General features: G+C 43.2%; 1 protein-coding gene across 6 annotated transcripts in view; it reads left to right on the top strand.

Annotated features, from left to right (window-relative positions):
• PPP2R2B (protein phosphatase 2 regulatory subunit Bbeta) overlaps positions 1–18199 on the top strand; it is a 509803-nt gene that overhangs the window by 86278 nt on the left and 405326 nt on the right. The gene's annotated exons all lie outside the window — the stretch shown is intronic.

Consider the following 18199-nt stretch of genomic DNA (forward strand, 5'->3'; position numbering starts at 1 on the left):
TTGCCAGTTTCCCTTATTCTCCTTCACAAGCAAACAAGTAATGAGAACTCCTGTTAAGGAAGAAGATTTTCAGTAAGTGCTGCCACATACATTTATCCAAGCTCTCTGTTTTGTCATTGTCTGTTTAATAACTTGGTGCATGCCCAAGAAAGCAATTAGCAAAATAGAATTAGCTTACACATGACTGTGGAGTGTCGGTTGTTGGATTGGTTTGCCCGGAGTCTGGACTTGGGTTGCAGAGCCGGAAGACACAGCTGACTTTCAGCGCTTCTGGAAATGTGGTTTGTGGGGGGTCCTAAGTTGATGCCTTCTGGCGAGGGCGAGCTGAGCCTTGTACAAACAGTCCCAGTTCCCGGTCCTTTGGGGACCTCCTCTGCTACCTTCTGACCTCGAGTGCTATGCGTCCGTGTTTGTATGCACTTTCTGTGTGCACGTGTGTGTGCCTTGTCAACGTGCTGGCAATTCACCTTCATCAAAGCACTGCAGGTATCAACATTTCTGGAGCCAGTAGCTGGCTGTGCATATTCTATGTGTGATTTGTCTGTTTCTTTTGATCTGCTACATCCTCGAAAAAGAGCAGTTTCAAGCAAAGCAGCTGGCTGGCTGCTTTTCAGGCTGAGGGTTGTCCTACAAGCAGTACTGACTGAAGAGGGCTGGGGGTGGGGAGGGGCTCCCACCACAGCTCAGTCCAGCCACACTCTACAGAAAGGAGCTGATGACCAGCCTGTTCGGAAAACCCACCTTTGTTTCTCATCCTTGGAGTAGGAACCTGGGATTGGGGGTGGTGTATATAAAACAAGAAAAGTATTTATTATACTGCAAAGTGATTTTCAGTCAATACCCCCAGGAAAAGCAAGTAGGAGTTCGAGATCACCCTTGAATTGAGTCCAAGGATGGTATTTTTCACAGACCTTGATATCTTATGGATGTTCTTTTCAATTAGATAATTCCCTTAAAAACGTTATTGGTGGCTAAAGGAGATGACCCATTGAGAAATCTTGCCCGTCACATAGAGGATCTTAGTAAGTCTCTGAGGTGGGTGGCATAGATAGAAATCTTCAGGGACATTTTCCATGTATGAAAGACCCAAACTCACACAGGAAGCTGCCTAGATGACTGTTCTATTTCTGATTGGTCCCCCGTCCTCTCCTCCTAGCTTAGACTCAGAGAACCCAAACACTTGGTCTCTTCAGTTGCTGTTCTGTGTCTTAATCAAACTAAGATCCTACCTCACACAGACAAACCACCACCACCAAGAACTTTCTTGAACTGTTTTTTAACTAAGTCTAACTGTTTTATTCCATCAAATGGAAATCACATTTTATTCCTATCAAAACAATCTCTAACTTACTAACTACCACCAGATTTAGGGGGTGGGGAGTAAGGAGACTTGTCTTTCAATCTGTTGTAAAGCTAATAGACAATGGGTAGGGAGGATAGCTTGTGGCAGACATTAAGGTGGTGAGTGAGGTCCTGGAGCTGGGTGGGGAAGGCATGAGTTAAATACCAAGCAAGCAGGGCCAAGTCGCTTAATTGCTCTGTGCTCAATTTTACCTATTAAGTGGGAATAAAAGGACTTATTCCCAGGATACTGAGAATTAAATGTGATCATTCAAGGCCTTTAGGAGGCTTGGTACATGGTAGGTGCTGTCCGTTTTGAAGTCCCGTGTACTTTCTCAGACAGTCAAGTTTTCTTTTTTTATTACAGTGTCTCCCTTAGGCAGTGAACAGTTTCCTCAAACACAAAACAGTGTCGCTCGGAACTAGTTACACTTAGAGTTTGTCCAAGGAGAAAAATATGTGAGAACGAGTCTGTGTTTTTATATTGTTAGCAATTATGTCACTCTGTAGTTTCTTCTAGAAAAGTTATGGCTGCAAACTTCATATTTTATTTAATTGAAGAGACAGAGAATGAATAATTGGTGTATATCCTTGTGAAAATCAAATAAATACAAATACCCAAACAATTCCCTTAAGAGTAATTCGAGAACAACTTTAAAAGCTTCAATAATCGCTGGGTTTCTTGGAGGGTGGAGCCACCCTACTTAAAAGACAGGTGTTCCTTCCAGTTTGTCTTGACATTGTTTTCTCAACACAGAAAGATCATGGGCTTTGAATTTTAGCTCTGCCCCTTGCCAATTGGGTGATGTTGGGTAGTCATTTAACCTCTCTGAGCCTCAGTTTCCTCATTTGTAAAACATGGATGATCATACGTTATAGGATGGCTGCAAAGAAATACATTCAGAATGCTGTGCACAGGGTGATAATCATAGTAGTAGCGATAATAATAGTTATTATTATTATTGTTATTGGCCTTCATCTGTATTGCACCTACTGTGTCCCAGACACCATCTTAACATGATGTAGTAACACATTCACACATATGTGGTCCACAAATAATAGTCCTTTTTCTTTCCTTCTCTCACTTTCAACCCTCAAGCCTGTTCCTTCATCCATCAGGTCAAGATGTTGTTCTTCCTGTTACAGTCAAAATACTTTTTAAAAAATATGATCATAGTCCCTCCCTCAACCTCCCTCAACAACATGCTTGCCTTAAAAACCTCTCAGTGGTTTCCTATGGCCCAGGGGCCCTGCCTGTTCTGACCCCTGCCTTACTTCCCTGCCTGACCTGAAGTACATTCCATCTTGCCTCATCTCCAGCCACACAGGCCTTTCTTGGTTCTTCAGGAATCTTGCTCTGGCTACAGACGTCTCTTTCTCCCCTCAGTCCCTTTCCTTATTAATCCTGGCCTTGGATTCTCAGCTCAAGTGGAGAAGCCATCCCTGCCCTGAGGTCCTCCTAGTCCTAGCTCCTAGAGAACCGGGGTGTTTCAAAACACCTGTCATAGTTTGTCATCCTGAATGGCCTGCATAACTGCTTTGGGAATATCTGTCTCCCGGATAGACTGAGGGTGTCATGGGAGCAGGACCCACATGTAGTTTTGCTCTCGGCTGTACCCCCAGCACTAGAACAATACCGAGTACTTAGTGGGCTCTCAACAAATTTTTATTGAATATGCCAAATACCAAGGCTATTATAGAATCACGTTTTTAAAACACAGGTGAAACACATTCTCCAAAGCATTAATGGCTACAGGAATGCAAGCTGTTTTAACCATTGCTGGTTGGGGAGCTTTTTGTGGACATTCTTGCGGGCATTGGTTTTATGATCATGCTCTACTTTAACTTGAAATCAGAGGATAAGAATGGGAAAAAGGTCAACTAAATAATGCTGATGCACGAACAGGGTTTGGAGAGGACAACTGAATTGTCTTCCCTTCTCTGTGGACCTCATTAAAAGGGCACATAACTCCCTCCCCCCACGGTGAGGAAGGATTCATCCAGCAAAATGATTCTAGGATTAGAGGAACAGAATCTCAATCACAAGCAGAATGAAACCATTCTGGACAGGACAGAGGGGAAGGGAAGACCCACAGGAATAAGAAAGCCAGTGAAGTATGAGGAACCTTGCCTGATATTTTCCAATGGACCTAATGTGGCACCCAACTTGGGAGGGCCTTTTCTGGGCCGGTGAACACATGAGTAAAGGCACTTCCTTTTCCTGAAGGGACAAGGGTCATGTGCCTTGCCTCGTGCCACTTCCTTTCCCTGAGTTGTCTCTGTCACGTTTTCATGCTGCAAGTCCTTGCTCATCTCTTAAAAGGTAGCTCAAGTCAGGGCTTCCCAGGACGACTTCCTTGACAACTCCAAAGATGGACTTGTTATTATGAGTCACAAGAAGCACAAGAGTTGTGGATAGAAGAGATGAGGAGAAGGAGAGTAGCACTGCAAGAATCAGTGGCTGTGTGCTCAGGGCTATGCCTGTATGATCTCATTTACTGCTCTCACATTCTCGTACCAAATGCTCTTATCTCTATGCTATAGGTGAGGAAATGGACACATGCCTGCTGTGTCCAGAGCCACAGTTAGTAAAGTCAGAGCTAAGACTCAAGTCCAAGCTGTCTGAATCAGAACTCAGTGCTCTTCACTCATGCATTACACATTTCCTTCTGAACACAGCCTGCAGATTACGTTGAAACAGTCTATTTACGTGCCTGTCTCCTGGTGGCTGGGAGCAGCTTGGGGACAGGGATTCTGTCCTGTTTGGCTTTAGTCTTTGCATCCTGGTTAGCATGGAGCTTGACTCTGAGTAGGTGATAAAGAAGCTCTTCTTAAATAAAAAACTGAATGGGAGAGTGACAAATTTGTCTATGCAGCCATAGTTCTCCTTCATAAGGAGGAAACAGGAAGCAGAATACCTTCCAGTGACACCCAAAAACAGGCTTGCTGGAAGTCTACATGCACATACAGAGGGGGGGAAGTACACGTTTTCCTGTTTATCATGTTGTAAATAATCATAAAATAATAACAAAAAACATACAGTGCTCATTACTTGCTGGGTAGAATTCTGACACGTACATGCACGTGGATGTAGGAACAGGTATATGTCTTCCTCACCACAATACTATGAGGTAAGTACTGTTATTATCCTCATTTTAGAAATAAGGAGACTAAGACACAGAGCAGTCAGGTAACCTGTCTAAGGTCACACAGCTGTTAAGTGCAAGGGTGAGGATGAGAACCCGTGCGGTCTGGTTGCAGAGTACATGCTAAGAAAGGATCCATTCCTCTGTTCCGTGCCTTTTTACGCATTTATGGAATTCTTATTTTTCTTATTTTTGGAAATCTCTTCTTAGCCCCTTCCATATATGTAGAACCAACCCACTCTTCAGGCCTACATCAAAGGCACTTCCCACCCACACCTTTCTCTGACTGTTCATCTTCTCACCTACATTTAAAGCCTTTCCCAAATGTGCATCATGATTCTCTGTAACATGGAAATAATATTATGCCACCTGACCAGGATATTGTAAGGCTTAAGTGAGACAAAATCTGATATCGCTTTAGACTAAAAAAAGGTGTTTTTTTTGTTTTGTTTTTTACGTTTTTTATATATAATACATGTCCCTGCTTTCATCCAAGGCCAGCCCTCTCCTTGGGAGCTGGATCCCATCCCTGACCCCAACCCAAGCCCTTCACTGATGCCCTTGGCCCCTCTCTGTGTGTCATCACCAAGTCTTTAAGTCTTTCCTCTAAACGGGATCATTGGTGTGCGATCGCCAGCATGCTGTCAGTCACCTGACTTTAAATACTCCTCTTGTGATCCTGTGTCCGCCTCCAGCTACTGCCATGTCCTACTCCTTTTCGCAGAAAATTGCTTTGAAAGAGTCATCCATACACAGTGGCCAAGTTGCTCTTGTGAGAGTCCTGTGGCCCCCTCACTGACCAGGGTCCTCTGCCCCACTTCTCAAGCTGCATTGGCACACACGGTCACTGCTTCTTTGGCCTCAAGGTCCACACTTTCTGTCTGTTTCCTTCTCCCACCATGGCTAGTCCTTCTCATCCTCCTAAATCGTAAACACGTGAGCCAAGGGTGCAGGCCTCTCCTTACGTGTGCTTGTTCCTAGGTGGCCTCAGCTAGCCCAGGGTGTTAGACCTCATCCCTCCAACCTGCATCCCCGCTCCAACCTCTCACCCCAAATGCAGACCTGCACATCCAACTACTTACCCAGCACTTCCTCTGGGATGCTCTACAGGTCTCAAAGCCCAGCTCTTCATTCTCCTTGAGAAAAACCCATGTGTCCGGCTTCTTCTCCAGCTCAATGAACAAGGACTCCAGTCTCCTGGTTACTTTAGCCACAAACCTTGGAGTCATCCTTCATTTCTATCATTGTTTCATATCCCTCTTCTCATTCTACAGTGAATCCTCTGGGCCCAACCTCCTAAAAATATCCAGAATCCATTCATGTCTCGTCACATCCATTTCTCAAATGCTTCTTCACCAGACAGGCCTTTCCTGGCCTTCCTGTCTAAAATCTGTCTCTCTCTCTTTCTCTCTCCCTCTTCCCTCTCCCTCTCCCTCCCTCTTCCCTCTCCCTCCCTCTTCCCTCTCCCTCTCCCTCCCTCTTCCCTCTCCCTCTCCCTCCCTCTTTCCTCTCCCTCTCCCTCCCTCTTCCCTCTCCCTCTCCCTCTCTCCCTCCGTGTCTCTCTTTCTCTCTTCCTCTCCCCACCTCTCTGTCTCTTTCTCTCTCTCACACTCACATCTACACCCACACCCCCACTCCCCAGTTACCTTTGCCCTGCTTTATTTTTATCCACAGCACTTAGCTTTACTGGCCGTGTTTTACACCCATTTGCTTATTTCTTGCTCTCCTTTGTGCTCTGTAGACTGTAAGCTGCATGAGAGCAGAGGCTCACTTCTGTATCTCCAGCACATAGAACAGCTTCCAGCACCTTGCAGACATGTAATAGATACTTGTTGATTGAATGAATGTGTGTGTGAATGGATGCTTATGTGAACTCTTAGTAATAAAGTAGGAAGAATGGCCTCTGAAACCAGCTAAACCTGAGTTCTAATCCCACACTCATAATTACTTGCTGGGTGACATTCAGTTACTTGACTGGTATATTTCTTTCTCCAACAATAACATATCAGAGTACTGTTATGAAGGAGAAAAAAATTGTAATTTTGTAAAACATCTAGCATAATGCCTATCAATAGTCTGTGAGTGAGACTTTACACAGTCACATAAAGGCATTAATAGTTCATGCCAATTGAATTGTTTTTGCCTACCGACACAGCTAGCATTGGCAGTAGCCTTGTTATCTGCCAGACCCTGTGCTAAATACTGGATAGTCACTACCTCACATAAATCTCAGAAGATCATGACGTAAGTACTGTTAACTGTCCTCATTTTACAGATGAGGTAGCAAGGCACAGAATGTTATAGTAACTTACCTGAAGCCACATGGCCATTATGTGGTAGATCAGAGTTTGCACCCAGACAGTTTGACTCTAGAGCCCAAGGTCTTATCTGCCTCATAATATACTGCATTTTGTAATACGAAGCATAAATACCATATTTTAAGCATTGTTCTCAGCATATGGGAACTTAAAAGATGTAAAGGACTCATCCTTATTTGAAGAAATCGCAGTATGGCAGGGGAGAGAAAGGCATACACGCACAACTCTAACAGTAGATTTTAACCCTGACTGTGCCTGAGGATCAGCTGTGGCAAATGAACAGGGATGTCTCCACCATGTCTACCTATTGAATCATACTTCCTGGAAGGCAGCCCTGGGAATCCTAGTTTTCAGAGCTCCCCAGGTGAATCTTGAATAGTCAGAGCTGAGAACCTGAGTCTGTGATAAACGATGCTCAGGGTTAAGGAATATAGCCAAAGGGAAGAGCTCTGGGAGAAAGAGATTGATCCATTATAGATCCCTTTGAAATGATAGAGTAAGATCTGCCGTTGAGAAGAGGTTGCTTTTGGTCAAGATGTCTGATGTCTGGCAGATAGGTGGCTGTCCTAGAAAGATTCAAGGTCAGTGTTATTTGCTTATGCTTTCAATGGACCTCTACTGAGCATTTGTCTGCTTCATGGTAGTTATGAATTTGCTTCAAGATTTTATTTTCAGGTACCAGCTAGAACATCTACCTAATATAGAGACAGTCATTCAGTTTCTTGCCCTTTACTTTTGTCATCTACATAAAGGGGAATAAAAATTATGCACGTATCATTGAACAGTTGCTTTGGTGAGTAAACATGATAATTCATGCAAAGTATATAGTGTGGTACACAGTGCATATTAAGAACTCAATAAGTTGGGGCGCCTGGGTGGCTCAGTCGGTTGGGCGGCCGACTTCAGCTCAGGTCACGATCTCGTGGTCCATGAGTTCGAGCCCCGCGTCGGGCTCTGGGCTGATGGCTCAGAGCCTGGAGCCTGCTTCCAATTCTGTGTTTCCCTCTCTCTCTGCCCCTCCCCCGTTCATGCTCTGTCTTTCTCTGTCTCAAAAATAAATAAAACATTAAAAAAAATTAAAAAAAAGAACTCAATAAGAGCTGTTGTTATTATAAATATGATCCATATTAGTGGAGGTCTCAGAAAACACCCTTGTCCTGAGTACTTCGATGAAAGGTGGCGATGGAAAGAATCCTAGGCCAGTGGTCCAGAGACGCCTACATTCTGGTCCTTTTGTGACATTGATGTCCCTTGATGAATTGTCTAATCCTGCTGTGCCTCGGAGTCAAGTGGGAATATAATAAAACCTGGCAGTGTTGATGTGAGATTAAGTGATAGAGCTTTGTGAAGTATGTCCCCCTCTTGAGGTTCCCACATTAAACCAGAAGCAGGGAGTGGTAACTGAGTTTTAGGAGTTCCTAATAAAATCCATAAAGAATTTAGCAGCTGATAAGAAATGTGGAGGGTAGGGGCACCCGGGTGGCTCAGTTGGTTAAGCATCCGACTTCGGCTCAGGCCATGATCCTCTGGCTGGTGAGTTCAAGCCCCGTGTTGGGCTCTGTGCTGACAGCTCAGAGCCTGGAGCCTGCTGTGGATTCTGTGTCTCCCTCTTTGCCCCTCCCCCTCTCATGATCTCTCTCTCTCTCTCCTTAAAAAACAAAATAATCATACAAAAAAGTGTGGAAGATAGAAAATAACGTTTGATAAAAGCCAACTGGGAGCGAGGCACTCTCCATGCATTATTATCACATGGAGATAATTATCACAAGGATGGTGCATGGCAGTAGTCACATTTTACAGGTGAAGACCTGGGAGAGGACTTGTAAGGTGAACTGTCTAGTTGGAAAAGTATTTGGCTTTGGAATCGGTTACACCAGAGTTCCAAATATGATTAAAGATATTTATCCTCTGAGTGTTTTGTCAATAGTAAAATGTAAGTAATCATGTTTCCTTTTTGGGTTTATTGTAAGGATAAAAGACGTTGAGTGAAATATACCTAATAGTCACTTAATAGATGGCCCCTGTACTTATTGTGACAGTATTTTTGTCCAGGTCATTCTAGTGGTAACACTGTGCTAGTCTGATGGCACATCCTGGGTTTCTCTTAGACCATCATGTTCCCATCAAAAAAAAAAAAAAAAAAGTTCAGTCTCACATTTTTTAATTCTTTCAACCTTTATCACTTTTGCTGCTTGCTTTTAACATGCAGTGGTTAGTGCCATTCTGATTTGTGTTTCTGAATTCATTGTTTGCTTTTGGTACTTGAGCCCCAAGGCAATTCCTTCATTTTGACTCAATTTTATAAATCTAATAGAAAAATCACCAGCAGTGAAATCATCACCATCGTTAGACTGGCCCATTAGTTTTCTGAGTCACTGTTTCTTCCCTGGCAGATGGAGCTGGGAGAAAAGATGGGCCGAGATGGCCAAAGCCTTTATCTTCCCAAGTATCTGCAAAAGCACAGTTAGCAGGAAAAGCAAACAGGAGGCAAATAAATGGGCGATTTCAAAGATATGCATGAAAGGCTTCTCTGGATCCTATTGTTGATACATGGGAATGTCACTTACCTGGAAATTTTAGGAGCAAACTGAGGAGTCAGTGAACCTCTTTGCAAGAGAAATTATTTATTCAAAAATTACAAACAAATGCCTAAAGAACATCTCTATTCCATGTCAGATATTGGCTAGACAATGGGTTCACCGGTGGTGAACGTACATTTGGTTCCCGCCTAGATGCGAGACTAATTAATCAAGTTACTATAAACAGTGACAAATGCTCTAGTGGTGAGGGCATATGAAGACAAGGTCTAATAGTGTTGCGTAATGCCCGGGAAGAGGAGGACATCATCCCTGGAGAAGTGTCCCTTGAGCTGAGATCTGAAGGATAAGTAAGACTTGCCCAGGCAGAATGAGAGGGAAGCTTCCAGGCGAAGGAGAGCATGTTTGTGAGGCCCTATTACCAGAGGGTTATGGTGAATGTGAGGTTCTGAAGGATGGCTGATGAGACCGGAGAGAGACCCAGCAAGGGAACAGTGGAGAATGAAGCTGTCAAGTGGTAGGTCCTGCACGCCTCTGTGATGTCAGTTATAGACTTAATCCAAAGAGCAACTGGAAATTACTGAAGGGTACAAATTTTGGGGAAAATTTCAGCCCAAAGTTGCAACATGAGAATATTCTCCTGACTGCTGTCAGACTAGAAGGGCTATGAGATGGGTGGATACGTTTTAAGGAGCGGGCTGCTGAAGGCAGTCTCTATCATTGCATTTTGCTAGACGTGTAGATGGCACTCTGTATGCCCCAAAGTCCTCAAGTCTGAATAGAGTGCAGAAACCTGTTCATTTTCTTGACATCCAGACAAAAAATTCTTCTTCTTCATGAGCAATGGCAGGAACACACAATGCTCTGTTTTGAAGAGGCAGTAAACCTTCAAGGCATTGAAAAATAGAGTAGTGTGCTTTTCCAGATACTTGGAAAGCATGATATTTAGAAGGAAAAGAAAGGCTGTGTTAGGACAAAGCCATTAAAGATGTTTTCATATCATGTTTATTCAGCACAAAATAGCTGCTCCATCAAAGCCTCTAGATAGAATGGTACATATTCTCAGCTGTGTGCACTCATATATAAACAGAAAGGTGACCCTCTCAGGGGAGAGTTGACCAAAAGTCAGTCTCATGAGCAAAGGCTAGAAAGCCATGTTCTACTTTAATTATTAATTCATTTTTTTCAACCAAGATGATAGAATATCTAAGCATGTGGGTAGAAGCCCCAAGTGTAAAATCCTTCAGGAGCCCAGCAGTAGCATATTAACCAAAAAAGGCATGATATTGGCTATCATGAAACTGTGTGTTTGAGCTAAGCCAACATAGTCTAGTTAAAAAAAGAAAAAAAGAAAAAAGAAAAAAGAAAAAAAGACACTGAATAAGGAAAACAAAGTCAGACCCGGCCCTCGGGACACCCATATCCATCCCATTAGATAGAATCAAAATTTCAGTTTGGGAGCAGGTCCCTGAAACCAGTAGCCCAGCCCTTTCCAGGGTCTCTGAAGCCCAGTATTCCTGACAAGAGAGCATTGGAGAACTCACTCCCTGCCAAAGCTGGCCCTTCTACCTCAGGACACTTCCGGCTATCTCTAGATCTGTTAGTTGAGCTGGAGTCTGTTTCTTAGAATAATTGAAATCTATTTCTTCTCAAATCATAAATCTGAGGCCTTTTCCTCATGACTTTTCTGCATTAGGACAATGATTTTCACACCCTGTGCAGGCTTCAGATTCCAAGTTCCTTCAAGTAGCCTCCTATGACTTTATCTAGAGTTGTGGTCAAAAGGAGACTTTAGGTGCCACATCCTGTTCTAAGTGTTTTAAGGTAGTAGCTCATTTAGTTCTAACAACATTCTGATGAAGAGGAAACTTTTATTATCCCCATTTTACAGAGACAGACACTGAGGCCCAGAAACATAAGTCACCTGCCCAAAGTCACATGGTCAGCAAGCAGCAGAGGTAGGACCTGAACCCAGGTACGCTGGCCCCAGAGCTTTGTTCTTCCACCCACAATGGAGGGGAAAACACAAGCTTTGCTGTTAGTGTCTTGCCTTTGAGTCCAAGTTCCAACACTGCCCATGGCCACCTGCTTCTGACCAAGCCTCCACTTCTTCATCCATGAGATGTCTATTGTGAACCGTACCTCAGGGCTGCTGTGGGAATACCTAAAATAATGCACGTCAAGCAGCTGCAGAGTGCCTTACACATATTGCCTTCTCATTAAAGGCTGATAGAAGAAATAAATGTGTGAGTAAATGAACGAAGACCTTCTGGGCCAGCCTCCCCTAGCAAAGCCTCCTTACTCTTTGCCCCAATTCTCAGTCGAAGCACCTACTTTATGATGCCCTCAGGAAGTCAGCCAGAAGTCACAGCATAAGCATAGGACAATAGACTGGAATGAAAATAAAACTATAATATAAATGACAATGAACCATTGCTTCATCCCCCCCCCCCCCATCCAGACTTGAGATTATTTGGCAGCCTAGAAATAAACTAAACAAGCTACAAGATAGTGACCTTTCAGATCATGTCATGTCCCTCTTCCCGTTTTATGCAGTAAAATCTACAGTCTTTTTGTGGCCTCCAAGGCCTAGGAAATCTGCACTCTGATGATCTCCTGTAACCGCCCTCTTCATTCAGCCCACACCGGCTACACTGGCCTCCTTGCTGTTTCTCAAACATCCCAAGCACATTCCCTCTCCAGGACCTCATACTTGTTCCCTCTGTCTAGAATGTTCTTCTCCCAACCATGTTGTTCTTACCCTCACTTGTGTAAGTCTTGCACAGATACCACTCTTCAGAGTCCAGAGTGCTAACCATTACACGATAGAACCCCACCAAATACCGCTCTTCAAATAGGACTACCTGCCTACCTGATCTACACCGCCCTAGCACTCCCCTTTTATTTTACTTCACAGATTGCCTCACTGCCTCACCCATTATCTATTTGCCTGTGTTCATCATCAGTTTCCCATCACTAGACCTTAACCTCCAGGAGACCAGGTGCTTTGAGCTTTTGCTCAACATCATGCCTGCCATGAAATAGTTGGTGGCACATCGTTGTTGAATAAATGGTGCATAATAGTGGTTAGTAGAGGCAGCAGGTAGGCTCAGTGACCCACAAGAGTTTTACCTCTTTAGAAGGACACTAGTTCCCAAGCGCTAGCATACGCATAAAGATCATCTGCAGTGCTTGGTTTAAGATGCAGATTCAGGGGGCTCACATGCTCCTCCTAAAATTTTGATTCAGTACATCCTGAGTGAACCCCAGGACCTCCACTTTCAAGAAGCCCTCCAGTGCCTGTTGAGGATGGAACCCCAGTGCAGTTCGTCGAGAAACACTGTCCTAGGGTAAGAGAAAGTAAGAAATATACATAAGCAACACCCCTGAATTTTGCATGGTTGCCTTCCTCCCTCCATGTCTGGCCCAAGATGTGAGAACTCTAGACTTAGCATTTAGGGTGTGATGCTGGTGGAGGCAAGCATCATGGTTCAGTGCAATGGCTCCTAATCACCCTGATCTCTCCGTTGGAGGTTGACTGGCTGCAGACTGGCTTAAGGAGGGGTTTTAGAGTAACCTCAGAAGCAAAAGGACAGCATTAATATCCTCCCTTGCCTGTGCACAGAGCCGTTTACTGAATGGCTGCTGCAATCTGTGAGTGGGGGAGGGCACCCCATCGGTCCCGGCAGTTGGCATCAAACCAGAGAGCCAGAGCTGGAAGAGTTGCAAGGTTCTGGTCAGAGCCCCACCCACTATCTTGCAGAGAGATTAAGTGAACCGCCCAAAAGCACACAGCTAATTAGTATTTAAGAGCTGGCACTGAAACCCAGCCTGTGGCTTCACTGTGGTGTTTTGGCCTCTGTACCCTTTTGAAAGTGGTTTTACTGTTCCTAACAGTCCTGTGAATATCTTAGAATAATGTGCTGACCTGACTACAGACTATGTAAAAGGAGGGAAAAACCCCTCAAGGATAAACTGTAAAGAGTCTATGCCCTCTTATACTGTGACCATGTGTACTGATAAGCCCGCAGGAGAAAACCAGCTTCATTGAGGTACTTTTAAATGGCCGAGCGAGGTATGTGTAATGGTGCTATTATTTTACACTTTTTAAAGGAAGCTCATTTTTCTTTGAAATTGGCCTTACTTACACACAGAATTGGTGGGAAAGACGATGATCAGGTATTAAGCCTTCAAGAATGTTCTCATAAGTACCATCTTCACCACATTGGGTAGCCAACCGAAGGTAATTTGGGACCAGCGTATATAATATGTGTTTCCCCATGTTGTGCCTTCTAAATAGCACTAAGCAATAGACTGACCTTGACTATCTAGAGCTGAGGGCTGGGAATTCGGGGTGGTCATATGTTGCCAGAATGGACTCTTTTATGATTCCTGCTACATCTAAAACATGCCACTGTGCCAACTTGCATTTTTTTCTTTCCCATCTAAGCAACCCGGGCTGAGCTTGCTGTACATGCTGGGAACAACCTCGTCCAAATTCACTTAATTTGCACTCATTTATGTTCTTCTGTTTGGAAATTGTATTTTTGGCTCTGATTCAGATAAATTCAACCTGAGATGATAAATGGAATGATCCTGTAGGTGAAGCAGTGATGGAGGCTTTAGTTATAATTCTCTATTGATCCTCAGATATGCTCTGGGCATCATACAAAGTTATTTATTGGACACAGCACTGTCAGGTCGTAGCATAGACCTCAGTAAATTGATTGAAGTTTGAGGCTTCCGAGGATACCCAACCTTCATTTAAAGAACCACTTCCCCAGCAAGACCTGATTTTATAATGTGGTAGGAAAAAAGGTATCTTCTGCTCTGTATATTTTATCTTCTTAAAAGTTAGGCTCTCAAAGCTTGCAACTGAACTGGGTAAACAAATAAGAGGTATGTTCCAGGCAGCTGGAACAGTGCCTGGGGCTTAGCAGGGACTCAGTAAACATTTGCTCCATTCTGTTCTCTCCACTACCTTTGTCTGCAGACACAACAGTGTTGGCTCATTTCTTGGTCCATGTATTAAATCTTTCTTGGGTGCCTACTACATGGAATAATTCTGGACAGTATCCACTTGTATAAAGTACAGCTAGATCCTTGCTGCCATGGGCCTTATATTCTGCTGTGGACAGACAGGTAATAAATCATTATAAGCAGTAGATCAACAGTAGGGTGGCAACCAAAGTAAGACTAGATCTTAACAAGGAGATTCAGATAAAATTTAAATAAAGACCTTGCATATACCTAACTTCAGAAACACCTTCCAGATTGGTCTTCCGGTACTTAGGCTTCATCCCTGGTCTCCTTGGCAGCCCTCCCAGCCAGCGTTCACAGCTCATTCTGGGTGCTTGTTGGCAAGTATTCACCAGGCCTCCTGTGCTGATCTCTTCTTTCCCATCTGGTGCTCTGATTCTGCACAGAATGGTGGGCAGATGCTGCCAGTAGCAGGGTTCTCTGCAGAAGTAAAGGCCTCTGGGAGCTGAGTCTGCAGACCCTCGGGACAGCATGAATTCATTCAAATGGTTTTAAAGCCTCTGTGAGGTTCCAGGCAGAGATCAGGCTCTAGAGAAATTTCAGGACACAAAGCAGCCACTGACCCTGACCTCAGGGTGCTTGCCTTCTAAGAGGGGAACTAGACAACCACAAGTGGACATCAAAAACTAGGACCTTGGGGCACCTGGGTGGCTCAGTCAGTTGAGCGTCCAACTTTGGTTCAGGTCATGATCTCACAGTTGGTGAGTTTAATCCCCACATTGGGCTCTCTGCTGTCAGCACAGAGCCTGCTCCAGATCCTCTGTCCCCTTCTCTCTGCCCCTATCCCACTTATGCTCTCTCAAAAATAAATAAAACAAAAAAAAAAAAAAAAAAAACAACAACCTAGGACCTTTTAAATAGTCATCAGGGGAGGGAAGAAAATAAAAATAGGATAAATAGCATAGAGAGTGACTGGGGAATGGCAGATTCCCAGGTGTAAGGTGGACAGGGAGCCCTTTCTGAAGCTGAGTCGTGACTAATGAGAAAGAGCCAGCCATGTGAAGAGCCCAGGAAAGAGCATTCTAGGCAGAAGGCCTTACAAGCGCAAAGTCCTGGAGACTGGAATAAATTTGGTATACTCAACGAATGGGAAGGTCTTGGTGAACTATTGTATGTTTTGGGGGTAGTTTTTATGCTTAGTTTAAAAAAATTCTTTCAGATATTTAAGCCCTATAATTCATTATACTTTTCAAAGAAGCAGTGTATATTCGTAGCTAAAAAATTAGATCCTAGAGACAGCTTACTTACATCCGTAAGGGGATAATCTGATGATTGAGTCCTGCCTGCAGTCAGATTGCCTTTATGGAATACTAGATTTCCCATATATTAGCTGAGTGACTTCTGCCACCTTACTTAGTCTTTCTGTGCTTCACTTGCCAGAAGGGGGATAAGAATAGTGCCTACATCATGGAATCTTTTGGTGATAAATTTCAGTGCTAACCAGGCCATAGTAAGTGTTCCAAGCATGTTGGCTATTCTAATCCCTCCATTGTTTTGCCCCTGGCAAAGAAAAGAACTTTCTTTTCTTGATCATCCTTTCCATCCTTTTATCCCCTCTGGCACGCATGAATTGATTTCTCAACAACCAAATGCAAAATAATTTCCCAAATCTTCATGTTTTGGGTACCACTGAAATCCTTGAAGTTTTCAGTGTAACTTCAAAGAGGAAGGCCTCATAAAATCTTCACCAGATTGAGTCTAGGCCCAGGACATTGCTCTCCTCAGGGGAGATGGTAGGGACTAAACTATATAAATAGTGCTCCTCTATCATTCTTTTTCTTTTTTCCCTCCTTTTTTCATAGCACTCATCACCACTAGTCATTTTATTTGTCATGTTGCTTAACCTACAAGAACAGAAGTTCTATGAGAAGGACTTCTTTGTCTTGGTCAATGCTGCCCTCAGTTCCCTCTAACAGTGTTCAAATACTATAGCTCAATAAATACTTGTTGACTGAATTATATATCTCCACAGCCCTAAAAAAATACCGGGGAGTATGTTGCTAATGGGTCAAAGAGTTATAAAAATATCCCATGTTTTTAATGCAACCTGGGTTGCCAGCTTCTCAGCGACCCAGGAGAGCAAGTCACTGGGAGGAGCTGATCCAGTAAATAAGAAATATTACATTCATTTATTATTCATTTATTCATTTAACAAATATTTTTAGGTCCTCACTTGATGCCAGGTAGCGTATTAGCTGGTGGTCTGCAGTGGTGGTAAAACAGAAATGGTCCCTGACCTCAGGGGATGGGAATCTAGTAATTAATCATTCCAATTTTTATAAAAAACATCTCCTTGCCAGCTTCAGCAGTATCATCTTTTCATATAAATCTGAAGATTAGAACCTAGAGAATAAAATAAAACCTTCTGGCAATGAGCCTGTGAGTGGGCAGTCAGGAAATGCTATTCCCGGCCTGACTCATTCCTCCTCACACCGTTCTTGGGGTACTGGTGGTTTGTAGAACTCTTCCACAGATATCACATGTGTGCATTTCCCCATGGCACACAACAGTCCTCTCTCACCCTCCACACACATGTGCATGCATGTGCACACACACCATCTCATTTGGCACCAAAAACCCATCCTGAGGAACTGGAAATAAAATTCCAAGTGGCACCAGAATCATAGGGTAGATAGGAATAAGAATTTGCCAATCTTGATCCCTCTTTGCAGCATGCACTATCACACCCTCAATTTGTCAGCTGCTTGTTTGTAAGACAAACTAGATTGTTGTGAGCAAAACTATTATTTTAGGGAAAACGACAAAGGCATCTGTTACACAAGGAAATTTCAGAGTTATGTAGCAGAGAATCGGAAGCTAGATATGTAATCTCCAGGTTCAAGGATAGGTTCCCATCCTACTTATTTTTTACCTATAGTTATCTCACATAGAGCTCACTTTCCCTTGGATCATGAGGTCAGGAGTCCCTCTGTCTTGAGTTTGGTCTGCTTTTAACAGTGCGGTGTTACCTAAGTGAACCTGTGGTGTACATTCATTCACACTATTGATCCCACATGCCCTTTTGTTGTGATTTAATGGTTTCATGCACACATGTATGTTTTTTTCCAGACAAACTGTAGGTTCCCTGAGAAGTTGCTTGTTGGCATGTTTGGATTCTTGGGTTAGACTGCTTGGGATCACCTGAGTCTTTCTCGTGCTAACTTGAGCAAAGTCACTTAACCCCTCTGATGCATAGTTTACCCCTCTATAAAACTGGGCTCATCATAGTACCTCCCCCATAGAGTTGGTGTGGAATTAAATGAGCTAATTCATAGAAAGTGTTTCCTTGCATCTTTGAAGTGCCAAATAATATTTGCTAATATTCTTTTTAATGTTTACCCTCCAATGCATCTGCCCCTGACTGATCTAGACAAAGAGTAAGTCATTGCTGAATTGTTATGATCCAGAAGATAGCTTTCCCAATGATAGGATTGTATTTAATGAATTTTAAGGTTGAAGTTGATCTTCCAAATATGTAAAAACAACCAACTTTTATACTTCAAGATATTAATATAAGAAAGTAAAATTCTAAGAAAATTTGTTGAACAGAAGCAACAATTATTAAAATGCTTTACAAAGTGCTTCAATGTGATTATAACTTCATAATGCCAAATAACCAGAAAAAAATCAAAATTTTAGCCAATTATCTAGGCATCTAAACTTTCTTTTTCCTTTAGTTTCACCAAGATATTTGAGGTTGCATAGAGACAGTCTCTTGGTCTGTGGAGACTTGTCTCTCTTCCTATGATTTTTCTTGACTAGTTTCTTGACTAGTTTCTCATTTCCTAGTCTCTCCCGTTTCAAACTGTACATTTCT

This window comes from Panthera pardus, unplaced genomic scaffold (genome assembly GCF_024362965.1).
Source record: "Panthera pardus isolate Hobbes unplaced genomic scaffold, ASM2436296v1 HiC_scaffold_2, whole genome shotgun sequence".
NCBI lineage: Eukaryota > Metazoa > Chordata > Mammalia > Carnivora > Felidae > Panthera > Panthera pardus.